Raw genomic sequence first — 6,327 nt, 5'->3', positions numbered from 1 at the left:
CTGTCAGCCTAGACAAAATAAAACTCATCTTTACAAAAGATACAAAAAAAAATTAGTTGGATTTGGTGGCATGTGCCTGTGGTCCCAGCTACTCAGAAGGCTGAGTGGAGATGAGAAGATCACTTGCACCCATATGGGTTGAGGCTCCAGTGAGCCAAATTCTTGCCACTGCACTCCAGCCTGGGTGACAGTGAGATCTGTAGAAAGATGAGAGCTCTGCCAAGTAAGTAATAGACCTTTGGGTTGCAGATATTGGCAGAAAATTGGCATATTCTGGGACCACAAGCATTTGATACCCAAGAAAGTATAATTTTAAAGTACATTTCCTAATGTCACTGTGGATATCGCCATGAGATGCTAACTTTTTATATCAGATATTATAATTTTATTATTGTATTATACCAAGTTGATGTTATTGCTATATTTTCTTTTATTGATTTCAATACTATAGTTATATGTTTGCACCCAGCAAGAATAAATATGGGAAATTTGAATTTTCATTATGTGATTTTTCTCCTTACTATTTCAATTTAGTTTAATTTACTCAAAATTGCCTTAGAGAACAATCTAAAAAACATTTCATACTGTACTTTTCGTTGGCTGTGCTGATTTTATTTCTCAGCAATTTTCAAAAATGTTTAAGAGTTGTACCATAAATAATTAATAGGAAAAATAATAATGGCTTCATTGTATTAACACAAAATTATTGCTGAATTTGGTGACTATATGAAATTTAGGTTTATTTTCTAAAAAGATCATATACTGCTTATTCTACCAATAGCTTTGTTTTTAACATGAAAAAGGAAAACTATCTTACAAAGGACCAAAGAATATTGATCTGGAAAATCTAGATGTAGATGACAATAAGGCATTTTATGTGCTTAGATTTTCCTCATCTTAATAGCATACAGTTATTTAACATATCATACACAAAAATTTTGAGTGTCACTTACTTTTGAAATAATTTAAACCATTTACATTTATTGTTATGAGGCTAAGTTTGGTTTTAATTATTTATTTATTTATTATACTTTAAGTTCTGGGGTACATGTGCAGAATATGAAGTTTTGTTACATAGGTATACACGTGCCATGGTGGTTTGCTGCACCCATCAACCCATCACCTACATTAGGTATTTCTCCTAATGCTATCTCTCCCATAGCCCCCCACCCCTGACAGACCTCGGCATGTGATGTTCCCCTCCCTGTGTCCATGTGTTCTCATTGTTCAACTCCCACTTATGAGTGAGAACATGTGGTGTTTGGTTTTCTGTTCTTGTGTTAGTTTGCTAATGTTTTCTTACTGTATTCTTCCTTTTACTGTGCACATTTTAATGTTTCTGGTATGTTTTCCACTTATCTTATTATCTCTTTTTAAAAAAATGAATTACTCTAAACAGCATATGCAAAAATGTTACTTTTTGCAAAAAATTTCATACTATTTTCATGTTTTTCTCTCATTCCTTATTATTCTAGTATATTTGAGTCTATTACCATAATTTTTATATAACATGGTTTATATTTTATAAATCATACATTACATAATATTTCTACATTATTTTTATCCTTTCAAAAATGAAGACCAGGTGTGGAAACTCATGCTGCAATCCCAGCACTTTGAGAGGCCAAGGTGGGAGAATAGCTTGAGGCCAGGAGTTCAATACCAGCCTGGGCAACATAGCAAGACCTTGTCTCTACAATAAAATAATTTAAAAAAAATTAGCCTTACATAGTGTCATGCACATAAGGTCAATACTACATGTAGGCAAGTAGTATTCCTAGTTACTTGGGGGGCTGATGCAGGAGGATCACTTGAGCCTGGAAGTTTGAGGCTCTAAGAGCTATGATCACACCACAACACTCCAGCCTGGGTAACAGAGGGAGATCTTTTAGGGAGACCTAAAAAAAAAAAAAATAAAGCACTAAAATCCATTTCACCTTTCCATTTATTTACCTAGGAACAAAGAAACTTGTATTTACTTTACCATTGGTGCTTTTCCAATAGGACCATTATTAAATTTATTTTGCTTTGTTCATTCTGGTTTCTGTTGCAGAGTCATAAATTTTAATTCTTCAATAAAAATTGTTTTACTATCTTGAAATTATTTCTGATGTAAGTCAACACCACTTTTTTATTTGTTTTTATGTTGTTCCTGTGTTTTCTGCTCCAAGCTGAGGCCACATACCTTATATAATATTTAATTATTTAAAAGTTTGGTAAAATAATATATTTGTGATAAAACATTTTCACAAATCCTTTTTCTGGGTAATAAAAATATGTCTATTATTGTCACAAAATTTTAGAAATCATATATATATTTACACACATATACATATATACATATATATAATGTGGGCATTTATTTTTGTGGTTAATGTCATTTTAGTATTTCTGTTATCATTTTCTGAAATTAAAACTATGATACCATAGTGAGCATATTTTATAATAGATAGGGCTAAAGGTTACTATATTTTCCCTTTTGTCCATATGGAATATTAATACAGCCATATTGCAGGCATATTATGGGTTTGCTCCCAGACCACTGAAGTAAAGTAAATATTGCAATGAAGTGAGTCACACAGTATTTTTGGTTTCTCAGTGCAATAAATGTTATATTTACCCTATAATGTAGTCTATTAAGTGTGCAATAACATTTTATCTTAAAAATGTATATAATTTAAAACTACTTTATTGCTAAACAAATGCTACTAATCACCAGAGCCTTCAATGAGTCATAATCTTTTTTGCTGGTGGTGGTTCTTGCCTTGTTCATGACTGCTGACTGATTAGGTTGATGATTGCTAAATTTTGGGTGGCTGTGGCAATTTCTTTAAACAACAATGCAGTTTGCTGCATTGATTTCCTCTTTTTTTATGAGAGATTTTTCTGTAGCTTATGATGCTGTTTGATCACATTTTCATCCACAGTAAAACTTTCAAAATTGGAGTCAATCTTCTCAAACCCTGCTACAGCTTTACTAACTAAGTTTATGGCATGTTCTAAACCCTTTGCTGTCATTTCAACGATGTTTATAACATCTTTGCTAGGAATAGATTTCATTTCAAGACACCACTTTTTTTGCTCATTCAGATAACTCCTTATTCATTTAAATTTCATAAGATTGTAGCAATTTAGTCATACCTTCAGATGCCATTTAATTATAGTTCTCTCGTTATTTCTACCACGTTTGCAGTTACTTTCTCTGCTGAGGTCTTGAACTCCTCAACGTTATCCATGAAGGTTGGAGTCGACTTCTTCTAAACTCCCATTTATGTTAATATCCTGTTCTCTACTAATTAATCATGAATGCTCTCAATGACATCTAAAAATGATTAATCCTTTTCAGAAGGATTTCAATTTTCTTTTCCCAGATCTGTCAGAGAAATTAATATCTATGGCAACTCTAGCCTTGCAGGATGTATTTCTTAAATAAAACAAGACTTGAAATTACTCCTTTATCCATGGCTACAGTTATAAGACTTGAAGTTCAAAATTACTCCCTGATCCATGAACTGCAGATGAGTGTTCTGTTAGCACACATGAAAACAACATTAATCTGTACATCTACATCAGAGCTCTTGGATGACCAGATGCACTAATGGTCATGTCAATGAGCAGTAATATTTTTAAAGAAATCTTTTTTTTTCCCGAGCAGTAGGTCTCAACAGAGGGCATAAAATATTCAGTAAACCATGTTGCAAACAGATGTACTGTCATCCAGGCTTGCATTCACAACTTAGTTAAATGGAACAAGTGGCCTAGCTTTGGGCACATCTCATCTTTCAACATGCCTTCCTCACTAAGCTCAATCATTTCTAGCTTTTGATTTAAACCGAGACATGCAACTCTTTCTTTCACTTGAACCCTTAGATGCTATTGTAGAATAATTAAATAGCCTGAATTTCAACATTGCTGTGTCTCTGGAAATACAGATGTGTGAGGAAATGGAGAGAGACAGAAAAACGGCCTATTGTGGAGCAATCAGAGTAGACAAAACATTTATTAAGTTTGCCGTATCGTATAGACATGTTTCATGGTACCCTAAAACAATTACAACATTAATAACAAAGATAAGTAATCAAGAGCACTCTGCCTGATATAACACTAATTAAAAAGTTTGAAATATTAAAACAATTAACAAAATGTTTCTAGGAGACTCAAAGTGAGCACATGCTGTTGGTAAAATGATGCTAACAGTCTTGCTTAATGTAGGGTTGCTACAATTTTCAATTTAAAAAATGCTATTTGCAAAGTACAATAAAATGAGATATGCCTGTATATAAATATCCAAATATTCTCATTTAAATATTTGTCTTGTAGTCTCTTTCCAGTTCCTGCATGGTGTCATGTGTAAAGTAGTTGTTCCTTAAATAATTTTGAATAAATGATCTAATGACCTATGAGAAGTCATTAAATAATTTTAGTTAATGAAGTTATAGAAGTCAATAAATAATAAATAAGTTATCCTTAAATAATTTTGAATAAATTATGTAATGACCTATGATGAGTATTGAATACAAAATTCATAGTAAAGAAAGATATAGCAAGTAGGTCAAATAATAAGATATATGGTGAGATGACTCAAAGATAATAAATAGAACTCAACTCAACTCAAAGATAATAAATAGATATAGGAAGGAAGATATAGCAAGTAGGTCAAATCACAAGATATATGGTAAAACAGCTCAAAGATAATAAACAGAACTTCTTTTAATAATAGGTTAGGTAAGGGAGTGATATAATTAAATTAATGTTTTATGTAAATTATCCTGTTCAAATTGACAGTACTGGAGAATAGTGATCATTGGGAGGTAAGCATAATTTGCATAAAAATTGATGCAGGGCCAGACAGAAGAGATGTTAAAAATATTTAAAATATAGAATTGTTAGTACTTGCCAACTTTGTGGGTGTGAATTTATGTGTGTGTGCAAGGGATGAAGGAGAGAAGGAATCAAAGATACTATCAGAGTTTCATGATATGGCTATTCACTAGCACTGGGAATTTGAAAATCATCTTCTCATAGTTTTATTGATACTTGCCTGACAAGTGAAATAAGAGGGGTATATATAGAATTAGAATGCACATGATACACTGTCAATAAGTTTTCCCATGTTTTTAACACAGCATGTATCATTATATTATTTGACATCAAAGATAAATTGTATTAATGCAAGGCATTTGTATGTTGGAGTTATTCACCATTCATTGTTACTTACTGGAATTTCTGCCCTTCAAAAGAATATTGATAGTTTTTATAAAAATAAAGTAAATATAATAAATTAGGCTTGGCCAAATTATCAAAATCTCTTCAAGATATTGGCAAGAAGTAGATTTGTAAACTGTCTTTTAAAAATTTGTCTGACCATTTATTTATTTCCGAGTCTTCATAAATATGTTGTTGGAACCTTGAAAAAGTTATCTCATAAATACTAGCCATAAATTAAAACCAACTTGTCATTAGATATTTCTAATATCTAAGTGATTTAACATTGTTCCTTCTATATATTCCTTCAATATACCATATTCCATGGTATTCTATTCATTTGAATACCAACTTGATTCTTTTTTCTGTTCTTTGTTATAAACCCTTGACTATTTTATCTTCACCGAATAATTAGTTTATTTTGCTACATGAGAATAACATAATTTTCTTGCATGGCATATTTATCTTATTGGGCTTAGAATTGCCAGTTTAGTGGTTTCTCAGATACATTTTAAAAGACAAAATTCATGGAAATGCTTTTCTATTTCATGGCTTTCACTATTTTCTAATTGGGTCAATTTGGACAAGTCTCTTAAGCTCTCATACTTCATTCCTCTTATCAAAAGCAAACAAAAACCAAGAAATAAAGCTAAAGAAATAATTATCTCTAAAGCTAAAATTCAAATGATATTATTATACTATTTATTTTATACTTTTTATAGCTATAAAATCCATGTTCATATTTTTAATGTCATTTTTTAAGAAACACGAGTCCAATTATTACTGACTTAATTGGTTTAGATATTATCTTGAATGTTTGAAAGGAAATACATAAAAAAAGTGCATTTATTGTTCTATAAATATATGAAAGATAACAATAGAAATTAATGAGATAATGCTTATCTAACCTATTCCAACTTTTCAATTCAGCCAATTAATGAAATATCTAAGCTGTACAATCTATGAAAAATGTCTCATTTTCTTTCTTGTTTTGATTCCCTCATTTTGTTTAATATCTTTTTAGCAGATGACTTTGAAACATGACAGGATACTTAAGAAATAATAAAGCAACTATATTTAAAGACAAATACAATAGCTTTCTTTAGCTCATAGCTGTGTGAT

The sequence above is a fragment of the Nomascus leucogenys genome, chromosome 22a (genome assembly GCF_006542625.1).
Source record: "Nomascus leucogenys isolate Asia chromosome 22a, Asia_NLE_v1, whole genome shotgun sequence".
NCBI lineage: Eukaryota > Metazoa > Chordata > Mammalia > Primates > Hylobatidae > Nomascus > Nomascus leucogenys.
The sequence above is the reverse complement of the archived record's forward strand: the minus strand, read 5'-3'. Positions refer to the sequence as shown.